Raw genomic sequence first — 26,583 nt, forward strand, 5'->3', positions numbered from 1 at the left:
GGTCCATGAATAAAAGTCTTCTAATTATCAGCGTGTTCAAAGTTAAATCTCTGGTCGGACGGTTAAAGTGTTAAAGTGCATTTGGAGATGAAGCTGCCTTTGGAAATATTTACCAAATAAATAAAACCTCCAGTTTAGTGGTGGTGGGGTTTTTTTTAAAAGCTAAACGCTGCCGACTGGGACTCAACAGGCAGCCGAAGTGACACAGAGTCAAATACAAAATACAAAGCAGCCCCAAAGTGACTGTCTATGCACAGTGAATTATTTGAATTTTACACACCCACCAAAGACAGGCTGTCAAAACCCATGCCGGAATGGATTTTTCATACGAAGAGAGGGAGCGAGGGAGAGCCGAGGAGAATAAAAGAGAGGAGACGGATAAAAAAAAAATAAAAAATAGGAGGCGGAAAGAGGGCGAGACACACCGGGAGAGACAGGGAGGAGGAGGGGAGAGAGAGGGAGAGGCAGTGAAGCGATGCTGGCTTGCAGGAGAACATTAGCTGCACTGTGTAGCGCACCATAAAACCACTGACATTGTCGGTCTTGCTTTGTGGACGAGTATTATTGTAAAACACAGTTTTCTGAGGCGAGCCGGCCGCTATTGTTCTTGTCAGAGGGTGAAGCGAGGGCACCGCCGGCATAACTTATTTCACTTTTAAAGCCACGGCAGACGGCAGAGAGAGTTGGTTTTCAAATTAAACCACCGAGATGTAAGTCCGAGAGATTGTATTACTTTTAGATTTGATCTCTTGATGCATGACTAGGAAACATATCGCTGCTGCTGCTGTCGGGAGGAAGGGAGGAAGAAAACAATAAAAGATGAAGAGAGCGCAGCGGTCTGCAAGAAGAGAAGCAGGTTTGTTCTCTCACTCGGTCGTGTGCACTTCACTGATTGTACAACAAGGTTTGAAGAGACGGAGTCACGTCAACAAAAACAAGTGGATTATCAGAGTTTTGACGTATTTGCTGCGTCATGGCGCCACAGCGGATGATCTTAGGGGCGGGAGGTGAGTCCCATGTGACACCAGCCTGTCCCACGTCTCAGCTGTTCAACATATTTGAACATGGCTCCGCCCACCCTCAGTCCGGTTCTGCTCCAGGTTTCTGCCTCTTAGAGGGAAGTGTTTTCTTGCCACTGTCACTTGCTGGTGGATGATATAATAAAGATGGACCTGCTCCATACAACACATGCTACACAAATAAAGACTGACTCGACAACTTGAGGGCGTTAACTCTGAGTTCATCAGTATTTCACATGAACACAGGGTCAAATGACTCACTCATAGTTCAGAACCCACAAAAAGAACTAGAACCACCTCCTTGCGGTCGTATCCCTCCGCCACTCAGACTAGTTCCAGGTAACACACCTGTTTATCCAGAGTCACAGAAAACATGAACCATGTGTGTGAAATTTTGTCATAGTTTCTGTGTGAGGTCTTGAGTAACCGCTAAAAAGTGTTTTCTGAGGTCACTGTGACTTTGACCTTTGACGTTGGCGTTTCTGGGATATCGCGTCCACGAGAATGAGACGGACGTACAGACAACCAGAAAACAAAATGGCTGCCACTCCAACCGTCGCTAGGCAGAAGATTAAAAACTCATTAAAAACTCAGAGTAGATCAGACAGTTCGATCAGACTCACTCCAACAAATGAGAATCAATAAGGTGGAGAAACGTTTGTCCGTCATGTTTTCTACTGTTCCTCATCTCTGCAGCACTTCCTGGTTTGGTACCTGAGTGGATCAGTCACACCTGAGCTTCATGTTCAATATGTTGCTTTGTTAATGACATCACTAACATTATGACATCACACATGACACCACAGCGGCTGGTACTGGAGCCAGGAGACAGACAGATACAGCCGAGTTTAACTGTGAGGTTTGCTTATTTATTTATATATAATATATATAATATATATATATAATATATATATAAGGCGGATTCTGATTGGTCAGTCACACACACACACACACACACACACACACACACACACACACACACAGCTGACCTCTGCCCTCTGCTGTGTCTCCTATTAAAAGAACTGAGACCTCTGGTGAAGTGATCTCTATCTTCAGAGGCCACCAATCACATCGCTTCTTTCTCTCCATCAGTTTCTCTCCATCGTCTCTCTCACTGCTTCCTCTATTCTCTCTCTCTTTCCTTATTTCATTTCCTCCTCCTCTCCCAGCATCCTTGCTCCTTCCTTCTTTCCTTGAACCCCTCCTCCATCCCTCCATATTTTTATTTCCCTTCATCTTTCTTTCCACCCCTCCTCCATCCTGTCTTTATCCATCACTCCCCCACTTCTCCTGTTCTTTTTCTCCTTTGTGCTCCTTCACGTCCCTCAATATCCCTCCTGCAGTTCTCTCTCTCTTCTCCTCTTTTTGCTTCACTCCCTCACTCCTTCATTTTCCTGTCCTGGACTTCTTCCCTTCTTTTCCTCCATCTCCCTCCTCCTTTCCCCTCCTGTCTTCAATCCTTAAATCTTTCTCTCCTTGTCTTTTCCTCCATCCTTCCATCATCCCTCCATCCTCACTTTCTCTCTCTCTCTCTCTTTTTCAACAGTCTGTCCATTAGTTCCAGATTGATGCCTTCAGGTGTCATTTTGGAAAGTGGACGAGTAACTGCACTGCATCAAACACACACACACACACCACACACACACAAAATCAACTATACACACATTACAACTGTAGGCACACACTGACAATGCAACTACACACACACACACACACACACACACACACTTGCATAATCGCTCATGCACACTCTGGCTCACAAACAGAAATTCAATAACCTGAGAATAAACAGTCGCTGGCTGGTGCACGCCGACACACACAAAGACAGACTCATGGGTAAATGCACACTGAGATGCACATAAGCAAGTAAACAAACACACACACACACCAGGAACAAACGCACACTCCATCAGGCCAAAATGGCAGTGGTGGGAGGCAGTACAATGGGTATTGCCGGGCGCCGGCAGAGCTAAATTGCAGACAGCGAAGGGGAGATCTGGGCCATTTTTCAAGGCCGACTATATATTACAAATTGGCTACCAGGGCATTGTCTGAGAATACACACACACACACACACACACACACACATATACCCATGCGCTCACACACACACACACACACACACACACACACACACACACACACACACACACACACACACACACACACACACACACACACATATACCCATGCGCTCACACACACACACACACACAAAGTGAAAAACTAATCCTGGCTTGTCCTATTGTAGCCCACAGAGCCGCAGAAATCTGCCCTTTTCCCTCTTTTTCAACAATTTCCCCGGAATAAACCATGTGATTGAAAATGTGTCAGTTTAGTGAGCAGCGCCAACACCACACACACACACACACACAGACACACACACACACAGACAGACACACACACACACACACACACACACACACACACACACACACACATAAACAAGGAACTCACACACTCCTGTTCCCCTGTTTACTCACTATAACCCCCCATTTGTTTTGAGAATGTCCCAACACTTCTAGGGCAGTCAAACACACACACACACACCACACACACACACACACACACACACACACACACACACACGGACGGACACGGACACACGGACACACACTTTGTCCCCAGCTGGCCAGATGTTGTGGTCCAGGTTTAGCTGGTCAGTCTTGCTCCAGTGCAGCAGTAAAGCCAGAGGAGGTTTTTACTCCGACAATAAATCCCTTCAGACACACAACAGTGTTTACAGTGTGTGTGTTTAAAGTGTGTGTGTTTAAAGTGTGTGTGTGTTTACAGTGTGTGTGTTTAAAGTGTGTGTGTCCTTTCCTGTGTCTTTGTCAGGACCAATATGAGCTTCAGATCCTGAGAGTGGAGACATGTTTGGAAAATCTTGGTGAAGGGAAGTCGAGACGTTTGGAAACGTGAGGACAGTTTTAAATGTGAGGACATCATGAGGAAGTGAAGACATGCTGTGTCTGGGAGAGGGGGGACAGCTGGAGGGTTTTTTTTTTTTTTTTAGAGTTTTGAAACATCTTGAAATAGTCAAGACGCACAAGACAGGTGAGACGTTCAGGGAAAGTCAGGACATTTTGATAGATAAAGATATTTCTGGAAAGTTACGACATTTTTTATTTTGAAGTTTTCTCTTTATTAGCTCAATGTCTGATCATTATTAAAAAGCTTTTCAAAGCCGTGTGTGTGTGTGCGTGTGTGTGTGTGTGTGTGTGTGTGTGTGTGTGTGTGTGTGTGTGTGTGTGTGTGTGATCAGGATCAGTGAGCTGGAGTTTGGTCTGCAGCAGTGAAATAAATGATTTTAAACTCAGTCTAATATTTAATGTTGAGGGAGGCGCAAACGACTGTCGACATGATCCGACATAACGAGCTGCTGACGTCCTCACACACACACACACACACACTTCCAACTCACTTTAACAGACAAACGGCTCAATTCAGCATCTAAACAACAAATAACTTTGTTTATACAAACAAACAAACAAACAAACACACACCTGCTTTCATCAGACACAACCTGAGTCAGCAGCTATATGATCGACTTAACAGCTAATGAGCACAGTCAATAACTACATCAACACCACATGTTTAAAGTATGACATCACTTATATCACCGTTACATCACTATAGGTCATGACAGGAAACACTACCTCACGTTGCTGTCGTTATAACACACTAACTAATATTATTTTTACTGACAATCAATAATGTCATTAAATCAAATCTTTTCCTGTTGCAAACAAACATAGTGACATTATATAATTATCATGTTTATTTGACACGGACACACAGAGCCTGAACAGCTGTGACTGTTTGGATTTCTGTTTGTAATGACACACATGGAGTTCAGTGTTTCTGTTTGTTTTGGAGCCTTATAACCTGGATCCTTCCGTTCTATTTAAAAAAAAAATGTATTCCTTTTCTCTCGAACCTCCAACGTCCACGACCCCTCCTCGAGTTAATCATCGGCACGAGCACGAGGCAGGAAAAAAGAAGAAGAATGTGGCTCAGTTTAGTTTGCACACATTATCAGCAAATAACAAGAATAAATCCAGTGCGAGCAACACTTGCACCACAGAGTGGTGCATGCGGGGGTAATGGATTCTGTCATTTGAAATGGATGAAGTTCCATTAGAGAGCAGGCGGCACAGTCGTGGCGCTAAGTGTGATGACGGCCGAAGCTCCAGCATCTCTCTTTTTGTTTTAAGGACGACGCAGTAAAAAAAAAAAAAAAAAAAAACCTGTGACCCGAGTCCTCGACTGCGATTCACATCTCAACAGGACGAACCTTTTTTTTCTCCCTCCTCTCAGCGACCATGGACAGACTGAAGGACAGAGCAGCAGAAAATGTCCGCCCTCATTACAACTGAATCAACTGGAAGAAAATAAGGCGGCAGAGAAATAAGCAGAGAGACGACGTGGCCTCTTTCTCATCTTCACTTTCTCACCTTTTTCTTCATCCCTCACTCCCTTTCTGTCTTAAAACAAATAAGGTCTGCAGGAGGTGACACACACACACACACACACACACACACACACACACACACACACACACACACACACACACACACACACACAGAGATGACATGTTTATTAATCACCTCTTTAGTCGAACCACCGGCCTGATTTACTGCTGATTTCTTCGCTGTCGGCTGCTGAGGACAGCTGCCTGACATTTACAGGTACAACCACTCTACAGTATACAGTCTCATTCACACACACACACACACACACACACACACACACACACACAAACATAAAAGCACAAGCTCAGGTGGCTCTGCACATGTACAAATTATGCACACACACTCAAGCGCAATAAATCTGTGCATGAAAGCATGAAGAAGCATATACATACACTCTCTCTCTCTCTCTCTCTCTCTCTCACACACACACACACACACACACACACACACACACACACAACACACACACACCTTCTGTTTTCTCTATTCATTTGTGACACCACTCTTTCCCACATTTCTATTATTTAGATTTTCTTCTACAAACACACCTCACCTCGACCTGCAAGAGCTTTTACAAAATAAAAAACACTTCATAACAATTACCCATAATCCTCTGCTTGTTAACTTAACACCATACGCTATCACAAGCCAGCTGTTGCCATGGCAGCGTTAAAAAATGAAATCAGACTCATCTGTGCAGAGTTGATCAGCGGGGTCGACTTCTCACCCCCGACTTAGGGTTGAGAAGTCGACCCCGCTGATCAACTCTGTGATGTCACGATGACAACAGGAGCCGCGTCGCTCCCGACTGCAAAGCCTCAATGCATGATGGGAAACGGCTGCCTCAGATCAACAACACTCTCTTCACTGTCTGACAGACTCTGGGGAGCATCATCTCATGCTGCGTTCGCTTGCACTCGGACATCGGAGTTTCACTCTTGTAAACGTCCGACCGGCCACAACTTTTTATTCACAGACTTTTAAATCTGTCTCACACACACACACACACACACAGAGGAATCAAAGGGGTGGGGCTGCGTGAAGGGGGCGAACGCTGTACAGATATGGGAGGTGACGTCGTCTACACCACAACTACAACTGAAGCCGACATGTTTTATCAGAGTGTCACAGAGGATCAGCTGGTGCTGTGGGAATGTGAAGCGTTTGGACCCAGAGACGACAATACGTTTGATTCCTCTGAAAAGGATGTAAAACGAGTCTTTTTAGCTGCCGACTCACCTCGGCTACAACAAAAGGAGGCAGATTTCACAGAGGAGTATGAGTGTGAAGAGCGAGCTGTCAGGCCTCCATGTTGAATCAGGTTAGAGCTGTGACATCAGCAGAGATATGCGGACTTTTCTTCTCCCCGTCCCCTTTATATCTGAAGAATTACAGAGGGACGTTTTGGACGGGAGCCCTGTGTTTGAACTGCTCGCGGTGCGTTTGATGTTCGAGGCGTCTTGCCACGGCGCTTAAACAGCCCCGTGAGTGGGCATGTCACCGGCGAGATATGAGAAATCAAGCGCTCCTCATGTCTGGGCAAAAGGTTATTCTGACATTCAGCAGGAGGAGAGAGGAGGAGAGGAGGAAGTGAAGGAAAGTAAAAGGAAAATTATAAATAACTACAATTAACTTCCACAAAGGGTCCAGAAGAAAAACAATTGTGTGATTAAATATAACAATGTATAGAACATAGAAAAGTAAGTTTGTTTGTTTGTTTGTTTGTTTTAAATGCAATAAAAACCTTTTGTTTACATGTTTGAGTCTCTGTTAATGAGTTCAGTTGAACTTTTAATCATGAAACTGATGTGAGTTCCAGACGGCCGACACCTCGTTCATTAAGTCAGCCGTGGCTCGAGAAACATCTGATCAGAGAACAGAGCACGTTTAATACTTCAGTCTCAGAGGGAAGCGGTTACGGTTGTGGCATCATTTCAGAGCTGTGTGACTATAAATGTAGAAGCTGAGATCTTCAGATAAACATCACTGAAACAAACTGTTGACATCAGCGTGGATTACAGCTGTGACATGTTTGATAAAGTTCATTTATAAGCTGCTTTTACAGTTTGGATTGTTTGATAAAACAGGTTTGGAAGAGCGTGGGGGGGGGGGGACGCAGGAGGTGAAAGAAAACAAGAATCTCTATTTTCTCTCTGTGCCTCACCTCAGTATCGCCAGACATCCCAGCAGGACACTGTAAACAAGAGTGTGTGTGTGTGTAAGACAGACACTGTTTCCAGCAAGTTTCACCACAGTCATTCAGAGGTAAGGCAGGATAGGCCTGAATCCCTGCTGATGACACACACACACACACACACACACACACACACACACACACACACACACACACACACACACACACACACGTGTTTGTACCAATCAAAAGGCTGCAGAGACACAAACAACAGACCGCAGTGTGCTGCAGGAGTCCATGTCCAGATGACATGTTTTGTTTTGAAAATCTCCTGCTGAACTTCCTGTCAATAATATCCAATATCCTTCTGATTATCAATATTACAAACCCACTTAAAGAGCCGAACCAACGATGTGTGTGTGTGTGTGTGTGTGTGTGAGACACAGATCTTCACTGTTTCTATAAACTATTAAAACACACACACACTCTCTACAGCACCAAATGTGGATTAATCCGCTGCTGAATATAGTCCCCAACAGACGGGCCATTTCCTCCCGTCTCAGAGAGATTCTCTCAGAGCAGCTGATGTAGAAAGAAGAAGAAGAGAAAGAAGAGAAGAGAAACAGAAGGAGGGAAAGTGTCACTCTCCACTGAAGTGAGCGTCCCTGGGTAATGTGAGAATGTGACACGTTTTCCAGCGAGGTTATTAGGCTATCAATTTTTTATAATGCCTTCAAGATAGTAAAGGGAAAAGGGGGGGGGGCATGGGAATGAAGGACGGACAGAAAAAAAGAAAGAAAGAAAGAAAGAAAGAAGAAGAAAGAAAGAAAGAAAGAAAGAAAGAAAGAAAGGAGTTTAGAGTTGTGTGTGTCTGATCCAGTAAATCCAGCAGTCAGACACAGATCACAGCTCTCTCAACCTCGATCTACCACTCTCTCTCTTTTCTCTCTGGGCATCACACTCCTCTCTCTCTCTCTCTTCGTCTCTTTTGTTTCCAGTCTCTTTCTTTCTCTCTCTCTCTCTCTCTCTCTCTCTCTCTCGCCTCTTTCACTTTCCCCTCTCGCCTGGTTTTTCTCTGGGCTCCAAATCTCTCTCTCTCTCTCTCTCTCTCTCTAGCTCGATCGCTCATTCTCTTTCTCTCTGAGCTCCAAATCTCTCTCTCTCTGTCACACATCACTGTTCACACAGATCCTCTGGCAACTCACAATACACTCCCCCTCTCTCTCTCTCTCTCTCGGACACACACACACACACACACACACACACACACACACACACACACACACACACACACACACACAAAGTACACAACACTCCTCAAAACCCACAGTTGCAAACACGCAGATACACACACATAAGTACTCATCCACATGGACACACACTTTCTCTCTCTTTCTAACGCACACACACACACACTCTCTCACACACTCACTCACTCTCTCTCACACACTCTCTCACACACACACACACACCACACACACACACACACACACACACACACACACACACACACACACACGGTCCTTGACTGACAGGCCTGGCTTCATGCGGCTCTTTGACATTCACAGAGCGTCAGTATGAAAACACAGAGGATGAGAGGCTTCAGCTGGAGAATAGGGCTGCTTTAACCCCTCACACACACACACACACACACACACACACATCCAACCTGCTGACGATACCACACACAAACCCCCACAGTTTATATTTGCATCTCGGCCGCCGTTTCTGGACGGCGTTACTTTACATTTGAAGAGACTCGTCCCGGTGTCGGGGCGTCTGCAGGAAGACTGAACAAATAACTGCTGCTGACGAAGTGACGCTCTCTGCTGAATGTTGCTCAACTTATTTAGAGGGAAAGTTCTGTTTGCAAATGAGTCACATTTCAGAGGAACCGACCTCAGCGGAGTGGCTGGAGGCACCGGCTCTGAAGTCAAACACAGTCATTCATTGTTCATTCCTACATCTAAAATCATCAGGAGTCAGGGTGCAGTCATGGTGAGGTGAACAGGTGTGACAGATATTGAACACATATTAACTCTACTGTTGTCCTCTGAGGGACCGCCCACTGTACTGACGTCCTCTGAAGGACCGCCCACTCCTCTGAAGGACCTCCCACTCTACTGACATCCTCTGAAGGACCGCCCACTAATGAACAGAAAATATTTTACTGGGTCAACCCCTCCCTCTCTCACACACACACATTGACAACAGACCCTTCTGTCTGATCGGCTAAAAACCACAACACGTACCTGTTTATTTGCATATACAGCAGGAAGTGAGATCTGGCCACAAGTGGTCACGTGAGACACATTTTAAATCCAGGTGTGAACTGACGAACTCAGAGCTGATCACTGATTGGATCACTGAAGACACATGTTAACAGCAGGTGTGACACAACCTGTACAGTTTGTGTGCGGCTGCATTTCCAGGCAATGCCACGCAGAAACACCAGGTCAGTGAATACCGAGGCGGATCACGTCTCTGCAGCACGTCTGCTCTCTTCTCTCTGATCTACGTATGAATTAACAACATCTGTGTGTTGAATAAAGGAGGGAAATACATCTGAAAACTGACAGGATGATGCTGAAATTTGCTGAGCACACGTGAAATATTGAGTTTGTATTTACTGGGATGAAACATGCAGCAGTCCCAGCGCGCTGGTTGAAGTTTTGTTCCCAGCGCGAGAGCCTGCAGCTGCGTTAACCTTGCTAAGAGCCCATTTAAATCCACTAAAGAGACGTCTGGCTGATAAAATCGTTTGGCTTAATGTGAAACCACCCAGTTCAGTGCTGCTCGTTTAAAACCACGCTGATAAAGAAGAAGGACAGATTTGTCTTCCCCCTCTCAGTCCGTCTCTATTCATATCTGTGTTAATATAGTTATAGGGGAGTGTGTGTGTTTAAAATGATGGATAGAGCGATGCTCCTTGTTAATAATTCACAGAGGTGTCGCCTGTGGTCGCTGTGCCCTTCACGTCTCAGCCAATCAGAGGCGTTTACCCAAAGCTTTGATTGGAGGAAGCGTGGGAAAGACACCGCCCATTATGCAAATTAGATAGAAAAAATATTGTTGCATCTTCACCTTACGCTTTTCTCCTTCATCCCTCCATCTTTCTCTGGCTGTGGTGAGTGAATGTGGAAGATAAGAGTCACTAAAAGAGATTTAGATTCAAAATCTTCCTCTTGCGTCTGTTTTTCATCCTCTCCGTCACCCCGACTCTTCCTCTTATTGTCTCTCTCTCTCTCTCCCCATCTCCTGATCTTTCAGAGTCAAGGAGAAGTGAAAAACACCATCTCCATCTCGACGCCTACTTGTTGAAAAGGGAATAAAGCTTGCAATGAAGTTTCGGGGGCAAACATCGAGGAAGTCGACATCTGAGCGCGGGATTGAAGTCCCAGTTGAAGGGCAAAACTAAAACGTGGTTAAAAGACAAAGGAAGTCATGGTGTGTGTTATTTTGGGAAGTTGTGTGTGTGTGTGTGTGTGTGTGTGTGTGTGTGTGTGTGTGGGGGGGGGGTGACTTTCCTTTGCTGAGTCGAGTTTTTAAACAGTGATTTTCGGAGGGATAGAGATGTTTTAGAAGCTCACAGATCCACAGAGAGATGAGGAGATGGAGAATTTGGAAAACAACATGGCCGTCAAATGTCAGTCTGTCCAACACACACACACACACACACACACACACACACACACACACACACACACACCACACACACACACACACCTCATCAATTTTTCCCAAAAGTGAAACAAGATTCTTGGGTTTCCTGTCTGAGACTGTTCTAATATCTTTACTTTAACCAGAATTATCGCGGCGTGGTCGAACGCCTCCACCAACCAGTCAAGTTACAGAAAATATGGCCACAGTCTCCGCGTCTGTTCCTCCAGAAGCTGGAGGTTCAATTCTCTGAAGTGATGACATGTTGTACCAACATTCACGGTCCCCAGAGGGCGAAGCTTTCTCACGTCTGCTCCTCGTGGCACCACCCTCCCCCCGCTGACTACGTCCAAACAAATCAATTAAAACACATGCTCCAAACCCTGACCACGTTTCAAAAATCCAAAATGGCCGCTGGAGGAAAAGTCACTAAATGCTGCAGATATCATCAGATGTTTTAAGCCTTTAACAAGCTCAATTTAAAGCCCTTTACCTAATTAATAGGATTAGGAAAAAATAATAATTAAACAGACGTACATACAATAGTTTTTAATTAAACACTGCAGGTCCATTAAGAGATAATAATGTAACTGCTCTGTCCAGTCGACCACGGGCAGTTTACTGCCGGAGCAGCGGAGATAACGATCAGATGAACACGACACGCAGAAAGACAGGAAGAGAAGAGAGGAAGCTAAAGGACAATAATTCAACACGAGTCAGTTCAAGCCTTGTACAGGTGCAATCTGTGTGTGTGTGTGTGTGTGTGTGTGTGTGTAGGATTGAAGTGTGTGTACACGGGTGCGTTTTGTGTTGATGTATATCTGTGTATTTAGCTGCGTGTGTGTCTCAGAGACGTGGAGGCAGAGTGCCCTGAGTCTCCATTACAAGGACAATATTTCCTGTCATATCTGATTTGCAGCGTGGAGAGGAGGAGGAGGAGGAGGAGGAGGAGGAGGAGGAGGAGGAGGAAGAGGTGGAGCCAGCACATTGATGCAGAGAATAAATTCAAATGGAAATACAGTCGGGCACTTTAACAAAGCTTCAAATACATTAGTTAAATGAATAGTTAAAACTTGACTGTGTTTATGGCGGAAACGTTCAGTTTCAAAGTGTTAGTATCCAGTAACTGTCAGTGTGTGCAAAGTCACATGGGAGAGCTGGAGCCAATCAGGACAGGTCTCCAGTTTGTTTGTTTTTTTACATTAAATATCAGAACGTGATTATTGATCAACAATTAGTCAGATATTTAGAGGGAAAGAAACTAGGGTTCATGTACTGGAATCTGAGCTCCACAAATGAGCTCAAGGAGGTGTCAGCGTTGTAATCACTGTGTGTGTGTGTGTGTGTGTGTGTGTGTGTGTGTGTGTGTTCTAGCCAATCACAGTCTAATTCCTGGCAAAAAGAGAAAGAGACACTGTCATGGATCAGAGCCAAGACACTTCTCAGCAATTAGACAGCCACAACACACACACACACACACACACACAGTATAATGTATACACAGACACACACACACACACACACACAGTATAATGTATACACAGACACACACACACACACACACACAGTATAATGTATACATACACACACAAGGCCAACATGTCTGGAGGAATGCTCTTCTCCATATATTATGCATGTATTTATGCATGTCAGTCGAATCTGTGTATGTTCACGGTGTGTGTGTGTGTGTGTGTGTGTGTGTGTGTGATATTTTTTACTGTACAATCTGAAATCTGCCAAACAAAGTGATTTTAAAACAGAACAGCAGATGAGAAGAGGGCGGGTCTCCTCTAATCTCTCCCTCTGTTCTCCTCTCCTTCCTCCTCGATCCCTATTCCTCCTCTCACTTCTCTCCTTTCCTTTTACTCTCTTACTTTCACATTTCTCCCTCCTCATCATCTTTTCTCCTCCTCTCCATTGTCACTCTCTTCCCTTCTTGTTTATCCTGTTATCTGTTTTTTTTCATCTTGCTGTTCCTTCTTTTCATCTGCTCCTCTCTCCTCTCTCCTCCTCTCCTCTAATCATCGTCTCTCACCTCCTCTCGTCCTTTCACTTCCATGGAAACGGACAGTCAATGAAAAAGGCATTCAGTAACCAAGGAAACTTAACACAGTATCTGTGTGTGTATGTTTGTGTGTGTTGTGTGTGTGTGTGTGTGTGTGTGTGTGTGTGTGTGTGTTCTGTCTCCATGGGCAATGTGAATGGCTGGCAAGAGACAGAGGAGCGCTAATGGACACCATGAATGAAAGAAAGAGAGAGAGAGAGAGAGACTTCCTCCATCTCTGCCTCTGAAGCCCAGACAACATAAAACTTATATAAGACGACTTATTCCACTGTATTCTGTTCCAAATGGAGAAAATGAAACGTAAACTAATGTAGAGAAAATATCTTCTGAGTCACTGAGTTGAAACTGGAGTTGGTACCAAAACAAAAATGAAGTCTCTCCAGTCCTGTACTCAGTCTGTTATTACTAAACAAACTTTAAACAACTGATCTCAGATGTGTTTGTTATACGAGCAACAGGACGAGGTCAAAGTTTAATCTTTATATTTTCAGTATGAAAAGCCGGTGGCTGTTGGCTGTCACAGAGGAGAAGACCAGGAAGGCGACCACACTAGGAAATCACTGCTTTGCAGCGGACGTTACCAATAGTCCTGGCTGCTGCGCCCACGGTCTTACAGGAAGACCTTATGGGAACTGTCGTGGACGTTCACCTCACGTACAAACACTTATTGCTGGCGACAACAGCACGCCATGTCAAACGCGTGTTATAATCGGATGTTTGCACCAGCATCTAACGGCTCCTCATGCACGCTGTAGCTGCTTTACATTAGCGACAGTTGAAGTGGCGTGACGGCATGATGCCATGATGTGGATTCTACTTCCTGTTGCAGCCCAACTGTCTACTACGGGAGAAAGACTAGTTAGCCGTACCTGTGATCCGTTGAAGAGTTAGCAGGTAATTATACCTTTTTGTCATTTCGTTTCTATTCAATCATATCGTCGGTAGTTTTATGGATTATGAGTTTATTTGTTGAAGACACCTGATAATGTGACTGACTCTCAGTTTATTCAGACGTGTCAGACAGACTGTCGTTAACCTCCGTCCTGTTATTGACGAAACCATAACGCTGAAGTCACAGACTCCTCATCTCATGTTCAATTGTCTCTAAATCAAATATCACTTCACAGACATGTTGTAGGAACGTTCAGAGCGACCTCGTTGTCCTCAAGTAGTAAAGTAGGCTGATCTTTGATTTCCATCACCACGGCAACGCATTGGAATGTATACGCGCCATCGCTGCTCGGAGTCCCTATTGTTCTGTCGCTACGTCACGCGCTCCCTTGCTCTGATTGGTCGATAGGTCGAGACGTGTTTTGGTCAGAGACCTGGAAACAGAAAACTCACAAAGGCAAATCGATCTGCTCCCCCCAAAAATAGACCTGAGCTCAGGTTTTTTAGTTCTTGAAAAACTGAAAAATACAATTATACATTTTTATTTTTTTAAATTCATCAAGTCAGTTAAACATCCAATATCTCTTGGTCTGTCATTTTAAACATGTGTGCAGCAGGAGTACACCTGACAGCCTGTTCAGTTCTCATCAACACCAGCCAACACAGATGTTTCCCAAGTGACTAATGAATTATAAAACAATATTAACTATGAAACCAGAAAACATGCCAAAACTTGTTATATTTGTATTTTTTATTTATTTTATTATTATTTTATTAATAATTAATTAACTAACATGAACACGATGTTCAATTAATAATGAAGTGAAAAACAAATGTCAGTTCAGTCTCATTCAAACGAACACAACTCTGGAAATATATCAAAAAACATCTTTAAAAAAAAAAATCATTTTATGATTAGAATTTGTAGAAATCCTTATGCATAGTTTAAATTTTCACGTTTCTTTGTTGTAATTTCTGTGAGTGAATTTTTTAATTTAAAACGTAATACAGGTAAAGCTAACACTGAAATACAGAAACAGACAGAGAAACATTAGGGATCTGAAAGTATGGAGCAGAGAGAAGAGAGAGGACAGAAGAAGTGGAGAAAAAAAAGAGTAAGGAAGTATATAGAGAAGAGAAAAATAAAACCTATGTGCAAAATTTGACTTCCAGAGCCTCTGACCTCTGACCTCTGTCATGTTGGTCGGTGCATCTTCTCTTCAGTAAATAACATAAATAACAGGCTCAGCTGAGCTGTGAAAATGTAATGTGAAATGGGGGAAAAAAAAAATTCAGCTGTCTGAAGCAATGTGTTTTTTCTCCTCTTACTGTAAATAATCGCAGCAATGTGGCGACTGCGTGTTGTGCAGATAAAAATTACAGAAAACAGCACAGCTTCAACTTCAAAGTGCAACACAAACAGAGAGAGAGAGAAGAGAGAGAGAGAGAGAGACGGAGGAGGGGAGGACACGGGGCGAGAGAGGAGGAGGAAAAAAATGAAAGAAAGGTATGGAGAGAGGAAAAGACAGATAGATAAAGAACGAGAGAGAACATATTGCCACTGTGTCAATACAATATATATGCTAATCACGCCTTTAGTATATGTGTGAATCTCATTACACATAAAGGACTAATACAGTTTGGAAGAAAAACAGCGTGTCGTCCTAAAACCAATGACTGTCAAGGTCATTTACAGCAGAGCAGGAGTCAGAAACTCAGACACAAACACCAGCACAGAGAAACACAACCAGCTGCTGATAAACAAACACGCCTGTTTCTGTTATTAGACATGATACTCAATCCAATTATAACACTCAAAACTATAAAATATTATACTTTATAAAACCTGTCTTTCCTATTGAACCGACAGTTATAGTTATTCTACCTTTCAACTGTTTTCTGAGGTTAGCTATAATGCTTCAGTTAAGATTTACACTTCAGTTAATGAGCTAATTGTAAGTTTTGCTCTTGCTGCATAGCTTATGTTAGCATTAGAGGCTGTCTAGAAAAAACGTGAGTTCAGCATTAAACTGTTGTTAAACCATGTTATAAACTCTGATGTTGTAAACACAACAATGGCTGAAGCTCTTGGCAAGATGCTTAATGCTAACGTTAGCTATGTAGCGGTAGTAGAACTTACAAACAGCTCCTTTAAGTAGTTGATTGGTTCAGGTGATGGTAAGTTAAGTTGGGCAGCTACAACTGTTTGCCTCAGTTTAGCTAACGGTTCATTTTAGCGACTGAAACATTTTGGTTCGGGTTGTTCTGTAAACGCTCTGATAAAACTACTCAAAGTTAACTTCAGTATTTGTGTTGCTTTAATCAAAGTCTTCAAAACCTTCCAGCTAAATATTTTATAACCCTTGACAGTAAATTTTCCCGCTTGTACTCAATTAAGCTATTTCCGGTTTCTTCTCCACTCTTGTTCTATAATCCAGATTTCCTGCTGGGTACCTGCTCATATACACCGGCAGGTGACTCACACACACACAAGTTGAAACCCAGGTATAGACTGGTATGTATATAGTATATCTCCAACACACACACACACACACACACACACACAGTGAGCTAGCACAGCCACAATATGGATACACAGCATAAACAGTCGGCTAATTCATATGTATGGGTTTCAGTGAAGCTGTGTGTGTGTGTGTGTGTGTGTGTGTGTGTTGTGTGTGTGTGTGTGTGTGTGTGTGTGTGTGTGTGTCCAGCAAGACAGCTCGCTCACTGCCATGAACGGTCAGAGTGTGTGTGTGTGTAGATGTGAGTAGAGAGACAGCTGCGAGCCATGAGATGTCAAGGTGTAGGTGTGTATGTTTGTGTATGTGCATTCCCATCAGCTTTCAGAAGATTTCAACAGCTCACTACATCACTGTCTGCCTTCTACACTTCTTCTTCCTCCCTGTCTCATCACTTCTTCTTCATGTCTCTCACTTCCTCTCTTTTTTTAATTCTCTCCATTCAGTACCTGAGAAGAACAGGAGGATAAATTCTGTATACTTCAGATAAAAGTCATACAGGTATGGTGGTGGTAAAGGTGCAGAGTTTCAGTGTTGGATGGTGCTGGTATTAAGGGACAAAACGGAGAGAAAAGGAAACATTATAATGTGAACACAGACAGTGTGATTTTTCATGTCTGTACATGTGCGTTTGCTCAATTTTATATTTTTTTTTCGTATGTCCAGCCTGTGTGTGTGTCAGACAGAAAATAAACCATTTACCACATGCAGGGCAATTATCTTTGAAAAGAAATACTGCAGGGGCATTTAGTTTCTCCTTCTCATTCCCACACATACACACACACACATACACACACACACATCAGTTTTAACTACACACAGACACACACTGACAAAGAAACAAGCTGATACACACACAGAAATAAAGACATAGACACAAATTCCCATACAAACTGTAGATCACCTGCGCACACAACCACACACAGACAATGTACACAAACATGTACAGACTCACACACAGTCTGAGAAAATCACAGCCTGCCAGAGACACATGCGCACACACACACACAACACACACACACACACACACACACACACACACACACACACACAACTGTGCAGGAAGACGGCGATGCGGCGGCACATCGAGGAAGCGTGGCCGATCGGCATTAATATTTATGGGCTGCTTGGCAAAGAGAGAAACATTGATAAGCTGCAGTTTTGAATATTAACGCTGACTTTATTTTAAAAAAAAATGCATTAAAGCAAAATATTCTGGTCAAATTAAAGAAAGAGAGCGAGAGAGAGAGAGAGAGAGAGAGAGAGGGAAGAGGAGAAACACCAGTGTGGGTTTGTGTGGGTGAGCTCCATAGACTGGAAGCAGGAGAGAGAGACAGAAAGTTAGCTGAAGATGTGTAAAGAAAGAGGAAATAAATCTGTGTGTGCGTGCGTGCGTGCGTGCGTGCATGCGTGCGTGCGTGTCTTACAAAGCAATAGATCCACATTTAGGAGATATTTGTTTTCTCTCTGACAGTGAGATGAGGAGATGAGATCAATGAGTTAGCCTAGCTTAGCATAAAGACTGGAAGCACAGGGAAACAACTAGCCTGTTCGAAATATACAACAGCTCTAAAACTCACTGTTAGAGTCACACTGTGTCATACATGAGCAGATATGCCAAAGCAACTATTTGTTTTAATTGTGACTGAATAATGATGCGTTCACGTGCTCCATCCACCCAGTATTTTTGTGAAGCATCTCCGTACAGTAACAAACCTGGCAACCTCACTAGATAGATAAGATCCACAACATAACAAAGAAGTGGCTTTACAGTGCAGCTGTTCACACAGTTAAGCTGTAGGGAGTCCACACACACACAGACACACACACACACACACAACAGGACAGGTATAAAGATCTGCAACATTGAAAGTCACTATAGCTCTCCCCCTGTCAGCCATTAGAGCATTACACATATTATACTGTTCTCTGTACAACCAAACAAATGCTTCACACACACACACACACACACACAATGTCCTGAGTGCAGGATCAAGACGTTCTCTCTTGGCTGAGTGCCTGGATGAGACGAGGCAAAGCGGCGGCCACACACACACACACACACACACACACACACACACACACACACACACACACACACACACACACACACACACACACACACACACACACACACACACACACACACACACACACACACACACAAATTGCTCCATGACCTTGTCTGAATGCAGCGAACTAAATACTGGCAGAAATAAAAAGAGAGGAAGAGGACAGGAGGGATGGAAGAAGACGAGGACAGAGACGGAGAGAAGACAGGTGAAGAGAGTAAGAAAGGTAAAAAGATGAGAGTACAAAACAGAAAGAGAGAGAGAGGGACAAAGGAGAAGAGGTAGAAGAAATGAAGGGAGGACAAGATAAACACAATAAAAGCAGAGAGGAAAGACTGAGGAAACAGAGATGAAAAAGAAATGAGATTTCCAAGAGGAAAAGTGGAAGAAGAAGAAGAAGACAAAAAGAAAGAAGAGGAGTCAGAAAATGATGAGACGCAGGGAAGAAGGAAGAAGACAAGAAACAAGGGAAGAAATTTTCAGAGAAGTGGACGAAGGGGAACAAATGAAAGGAAGACAAAGGGATGACAGGTGACGAGAGACGAGAACAGAGAGACAGACGACTAACACGAAAACGAAATGAAATGATGAGAAAGAAGAAGAAAAACTCGGAGAAGTAAAAGACCAAACATTGATTGGAAAAGAAAAGAGGAAATAGAAGAATAGAAACTAAATGATGAAGATAAACCATCTGAGAGAGGAGGACAACTTGTTGGAAAAAAGGAGGAGAAATCAAATTAAACTTGATGATTTAATGGAGAAAAAAGACAGAAAACTCAAATCTGATATGCTCCTAACGCTCAGGTGTCAGTTTATTAGGAACGCCTGGTTCCTCCGTGAGACATTCAGGTTCAGTTTTTGTTGAAAACTTGGTGGAAGGAGAGATGAGGAGAGGAGAGGAATAAGTGAATGTATCAGGGAAGGAGAGATGATGTGAAAGCACCCTCCTCCTCCTCCTCCTCGTCCTCCTCCTCCTCCTCCCTCAGATCTCCACAGCGAACAAACGCTTTATTAATTCTTCATATATAAAAAAGTGGAAGTCTTTATCACATTCTTCAGCTTGTATTTACATCTGAGTGTTTGTGTGTAACCTGCCTCCATTAGAGGGGAATCGTCTGCTCCTGGCCACCTCCCCCCACCTCCCCCCACCTCCCCCCACCTGCTCCTCTTCCTCCTCCTTCTCCTCCTCCTCCCCCCCCGCTGGGCGATTACAGTGCTCACTTGTTGGGAGACGCGGGCTGTTGTGTGGTGAACAAGTCGCTCCTGTATCAGCGGCCCCCGTTGTCCGGAGCGCCGCGCTGATTTTCATTAGCGATAGCGGCTCGCACAAATCAAAAAGTCGAGGCGCTCGGGGCGCCGCGCCACGCTCCTTTAATTTCCTGTTGTGGGAGACTGAAGGATTGTGGGGCAGCGGTGAGAAGCAGGAAGCATGATAAAGCCACCACGTGGCCGCCTTTGGAGGTGGAGGAGGATAGTGTGTATGTGTGTGTGTGTGTTTGTAAAGTGGATTAGTTTGTGAGGTTGTGTGTGTGTGTGTGTGTGTGTGTGTGTGTGTGTGTGTGTGTGTGTGTGTGTGTGTGTGTGTGTGTGTGTGTGTGTGTGTGTGTGAGATCAGGTGACATCAGAGGTCACGCTCAGTCGTCCATTTCCAGAAGCTGTTTTTTTCTTGTCGTGCAGCCATGATGGATCTCTGACCCGCTGCTGTATGATGCGTTTACCTCTGCAGTCGCCCCGACAACCAGGTTTCCATACTGCTCGCCACAGCACGTTGCCATGGCAACCATGCTATGCACGATTAGCAGGTGGAGGAGGGGGGTGGGGGGTGTGGGGGGGTCTTTCTGCAAATTATCATCAGGCATCTCTGAAAGCGCAGATTAATGTATTAATAATGTGAAGCTGTATCGATCATCACAGAGAAAATCTCCTTTTTTAGCCTCACACATTTTCATAAAAGCCTCCAGAGGATTATTGTGCACACAACACACAGGCTGAGGAGTGTGTGAGGAAAGTCTCCAGACTTAACTTAATTACATCTGGTTTAATTCACAGTTAAATTATTTTATAATATTTGTCAAGTTTCTGGATTATATGTTTTAGCATTGAACTAGAGGTACAGGTATCACACACTCACACACACACTCACACACACACTCACTTGAACTTAAACTCAACTCATGTGCTGCCAGAGATGAGGCTTTTTCCAGGTTTGTGTGTGTGTGTGTGTGTGTGTGTGTGTTTGTGTGTGTGTGTGTTTGTGTGTGCTCGCTGGACACACACACACACACACACACATCACCTCTACATCCCATTATCCAACACACCGCTGCAGTTTCAGACAGTTTCTCTTTCATTCTCTCTCAGTACTTGCCCCCCTCTTTCTCCTCCTCCCATCCCCCTCTCTCCTTTTTGACATATTCTGTGTTTTCCTCTCTCATCCCTCTCTTCATGTTTTTCCCTCTCTCCATTGTCTCTCAGAGGGGGGGTGAAAGAGTAAAAAGTGTACAACTTCCTGGGAGCAGAGCTATAAAACTCATGACTGAAGTATGTGCCGCACAAAACCAGAAATATTCATAAAAGAAGAAGAACCCTTAGAATTACAAACAACAACTCCTCCGACCTGAACAACCAATCAGATCGTCCGTTTCCACCCTCTGATACGACTCATAGGAGTGCGTCTTGATGGGGCGCCCCTACGGCAGCATGCGTACCGGACTTCAGTTGTCATGGTTACCATAATAAACACTGTACTGTAAAAATTGTCCTTAGAGTTCTCCACCTCCTGCGACATGATGCAGCAAAACCAGAAATATCCTCCATTTTTATTGCACACATTCTTCTTCCTTAACAAAACCTGGCGCCTACATTACCCACAAAGCAACTCGACTCTGTTGCAATTTCAGGTGTGTTTTCTAGCAGCAGCTGATGTTTCCATGTGTACGCGTCATGTGCGACTCTGGCCCCACGTGTCGTACATGAGGAGCGAAGAGGACGACGTGTTCAAGGGACTGAACATAAGAAGAAGAAAGTTTGGAGGGAATCTGTCACACCACAAAATAAATAAAAACATGATAGAAGAAGAGGATTTCACTTTTCTGAACAGGAGGAGAAACGTTTGTCCTGAGGGAGGCGCTAGAGGAAAGGTCACGGAGACAGTGATGTCATCAGTGAAGTTCTGGAGAGCAGGAGCACAGATGTCTCACTCTGTTCTAAAATAATGGACCAATCGACCGACAACATCTTCGTGTTCACACAGCATTTACTGCACACACACGTGCGCACACACACACACACATAAACATAAACATAAACATAAACACACACACACACACACACACACACACACACACACACACACACACACACACACACACACACACACACACACACACACGATCCACCAAAAAAATCTACAGAAAAACACGTTTGGCCAATTCAGTTCAGTTTCATTTCAATCAATATATAAGTATCTGAGAGTAAAGACTGAACACACACACACACACACACACACACACACACACACACACACACACACATACACACACACACTCTCCATTGGCACCATGCAGAGGAAGCAGATGTAAGCCATGCAGGAGGTGGTTGTATCAGTATGTTAAATCCATTACACACACACACACACACACACACACACACACACACACACACACACACACACACACACAGTACATATAGAAACTGTACCTGTAATAAATGTACCTGAAAACACACACAAATCTATCCAAATACACGTGTGTGTGTGTGTGTGTGTGTGTGTGTGTGTGTGTGTGTGTGTGTGTGTGTGTGTCAGACTAAATCCAGGCTGTAATGGTCCATGCTAATGAAGCTAGCGTCGGGGCTAGCATGCCAAATCTGCTAGCAGACAGCGCCATTTGACTCCTCTAACTGGATTATGCAAATGAGACGCTCATCGCAGCTCTGGGAGACGAGTGACACATAATTTATACCAGAGAAGAAGAAGACCGAGTGGGGAAGGAGCACTCACACACACACACACTCACGCACGCACGCACGCACGCACACACACAAATGCACTAGGGGAAAGAGACACGCCGATATCCAGAGGAACACACAGCTATCTGTCATATTCAGCCATACACCTGGATCTGTGTGTGTGTGAGTGTGTGTGTGTGTGTGTGTGTGTGTGTGTGTGTGTGTGTGTGAGTGTGTGTGTGTGAGTGTGTCTTTTTCCGAAAACCGACACACTTTCAGACAAATATGTCAATGCAAAACACATCCTATAAATTATCCCTGATGAAAGAGTAAGAGGAGGAGGAAGTTGAAATTGGAAAAACAAAAAGAAGAAAAGAAGACGGAGGCAGAAAAGAGACAGAGCGAGAGTGGGGGGGTGGAGAAATAATTACAGATTGATTAAGAGACAGGGAGAGAGGAGGGGAAGGAGAGAAGGGAGGAAGAAGAAGAGAGAAAGGTGGAGAAAGGAGTTAAGAGGAAGAGGAGGATGAGTGATAGATTGAGAGGAGAAGAAATCTTTACCTCCTCTTTCCTTTCCCCTTCTCTCTCTGCCTCTTTCTCCTCTACATTATCTTTCCTCTCCTCTGTCTCGTCATCCTTTTCTCTCCTCCTCTTTCTATCCCCCTTCTCTTCTTTCAGTCACTCCTTCCTTCTTCACTTTCTTTCTTTCCTTCCCTCCTCTAACACTCAAACTTCGCTGTACAACAGACACCCTGCTTCACCTCCTCTCTTCTCTCCTTCTTTCTTTCCCGTTATTCACCTTCAATCCCTCTTTCCTCGTTGCCTCCCTCCTCCTTTCATTTCCTCGTCGTCTCCTTTCCTAAATCTTTCCTTCTGTGCTCCTTCCTGTTCTAATCCATCTTTCCTTCTGCATCTTTCCATCCTTTCAGCGTCCTATCTTTCCACCCTCCCCCTCTTTCTGTCCCTCCTTCCTTCCCTCCTTCTCCACCCTGATTTCCTTCGTGTCCCCTCCCTTCCTCTTTCTCTCTCTCCCCTCCCTCCTCCTCCTCTTTAACACACTCGTCAAAGTTCGATGTAATTTGTTACAAAACGAGTCAAAGCGAGTACAAAAGATGACAAGGAGCTGAAGGGAGGGGGGGCGCCCAAAGGTGGCAGGTGTAGGGGGGGGGGGGTGTTGTTGGTGAAGAAAGCGAGGGAGGTAAAGGAGGAGGAGGAGGAAGTTATGCTGGGAGGCAGAGTAGTAAATTGTTCCATTTTTGCAGGTAATCTAAATGCTAACTAGAGGCAACTTATCACCAGAATGGATTTCCGACCATCTGTTCAAATAACAGGGGATTTGTCCGGTGGCAAGCGCAAGAATGGGATGATGGCGGGAAGATTAGGCAACGGTGACGGCGACGCAGCACACCGCGTCTCTACAGTCGCGGCTTCGCTGGGAAAAAAAAAGAAAAACTAAAAAAGAAAAGAGAGAAGGGAAAAAAATATATTTTGTGCAAACAAGAACAGATGACGCCCTTACAATTACACCTGTCAGGAGCTCCGCAAAGCAATCGATCTCTGAGGCAGCCGAGCGACGCTCCCTCTCTCTTTCTACTTCATAGCAAAATGATTCTCCTCTTTTTTTTTCTCCCTTCCTCCACCCTCCCTCCCTCCATCGCCCTCTCTATTTCTTCCCTTCATTCCCGCGCTCTCCATCGCACTCCTCTTAAACAATTTGCAAAGAAAAATGTTTTTTTGATACGCGACAAGATGACGTTTCACTTTTCACTCTCTAGTGGAGTGAGGAGAAAAAGAGGAGAAGAGGAGATAAAGGAATCAAGGAAGGAGAAAGACACAAAAACACAAGAGAATAAAAGAGATGTGGGAATGTGAGAGGAAGGAGGGAGGAGTTAGAGGAGAGGAAAGAGGAGAGGAGTGGAGGTAAGAGGATGAAGGAAGAAAGGAGGAAGGAAATGATGATAAGGAAAGGGAAGGAAAGGAGGAAAGGAAAGGTGGGATGAGGGAAGGGTGAGGAGATGAAGAGGAGGAGAGGTGAAGGAAGGAAGGAGAGGGGGCAAAAAGGAGAGGAGAGAAGGAGAGAGGAGGGGAAAGGACAGGAAAGAATAAAGCAGAGGAGACAAAAATTAAGAGGACAGGAAACCAAAAAGGACGGAGGGAAAGGAGACAGGAGAGACAAAGTGGGAGGAAGGGATGGGAGAGAAGGGAGGAGGAGACAAGACGAGAAGGGTTTAGGCAACAGGAAGAGGAGGAGGAGAAGGGAGGAGAGACAGAAAGAGGAAAGGAAAGCGAGAGGGAGGGAGGGGAGAAGAAGAATTCAAGGGTGGAGGGATAGGAGGCTGAAAGGATGGAGAGATGGAGAAGAAAAGAAGGATTGAGGCGACAGGAAGAAGACGAAGGAGGAGGGAGGAAGAAAGAGGAAAGGAAAGTGACAGGGAGGGGAGGGTAAAGAGGTGATGAAAAGGAGAGAAAAAAGAATAGAGGAGATGAAAGTTGAGGACAGAGAAGAGAAAAGAAGGAAAGGGGGAGGAAAAAGGGGGAGAGGAAGGGAGATGAAGGAGAATGGGAGGAGGTGAGGACAGAGGAAAGAAGGAAAGAGGAGAGGAAGGTAACAGGGGGATCAAGTAAGAGAAGGTACTGGAGTCGATGAGGGAGGAAGAAGGTGAGGGAGAGGAGGGAGGAGGACATGCAGAAAGATGACTAAAAGAGACGGGCAGAAAAGTGGACGAGAGGTCGATAACAGTAAAAAGAGAGAGAGACAAAGATGTTGAGGAAAAAGTGAGAGAGAGAAAGAAAGAGTAATTAATGGAGCGAGACAATGAATAAAAGAGAGGGAGAGGAGGGAGAGAGAGAGAGAGAGAGAGAGAGAGAGAGAGGGATGGAGGGGAAGAATAGTGGGGTGACAGAGCGTGCAGTTTACTGGCCCAGGAAGTGTTCTCAGGCTACCGGCCAATCGGCTTGGCTCGTTCCCCCTGTGTCACTAACAGCCCATTGGCCGATGAAAGCCGGCCTTTATTCGCCGTTTCAATCGACGCCTCACACCATCAAAGAAGAGCCGTTTATCTTTCGCTTCCATCGCCCACACACACAACTTCCCCCTCTTTCTACCCCTCTCTCAGACTCTCAGTCCATCTCTCCTCCTCTCTTCTCCCCCTCTCTCTCTCCACATTCACAATTTGTCTCTCTGTCTCCAGAAATGCCAATAAAAGAGGGCAAATAAAACCTCAGGATCCAGAAGAGGAGGAGACCAACTGAAACTACCTCCTCTGTGTTTTCTTCTCCTCACAAAAAAGTGTTTTCATCTCAAAACAAGGCTTAATTCCACCTTAAATAGGCAAGATTCTACTTTACCAGAGGCCTAAAATACACATTACCAGTGTTAAATCTGACTTTGTTCATTTTTATTACCACCTTAACAACGTGTCAGTAACACCAGAGACAGACATTCCACCTTAACGCTGCCTTTGTTGCACATTAACAAACATCTATTTCCTGCCCTGACCAAAAAAGTCCTTATATCTACTTTACGAGTTTCAAATCCACCTTTACAAAGTCAAATTTCCCCCTTAACAACAACTACAAAATAACCCTGACAGCAGGTTTGTAAAAGAGTCTTGACAAAGATCTACAGTCCACCTTAAGTAGAAGACTAGAAGTCCTTTCATTTACTGTTTTGTTTTATTCAGGATACAAGTATATAGAAATATATGATTACAAGTGTTTGTTTTTTGTAGGAATATCCCCCAGACCCTCAAAGAGGCCTTGAGGTCAAGCATACATCTGTATAAAAAATAAAACAA

General features: G+C 44.3%; 1 protein-coding gene across 4 annotated transcripts in view; it reads right to left on the minus strand.

The window, feature by feature from the left end:
* The window catches only part of LOC130180094 (neuronal PAS domain-containing protein 3), a 283,412-nt gene that overhangs the window by 207,450 nt on the left and 49,379 nt on the right, over positions 1 to 26,583 (minus strand). The window lies entirely within an intron of this gene.

The sequence above is a fragment of the Seriola aureovittata genome, chromosome 13 (assembly GCF_021018895.1).
Source record: "Seriola aureovittata isolate HTS-2021-v1 ecotype China chromosome 13, ASM2101889v1, whole genome shotgun sequence".
NCBI classification, from domain to species: Eukaryota; Metazoa; Chordata; class Actinopteri; order Carangiformes; family Carangidae; genus Seriola; species Seriola aureovittata.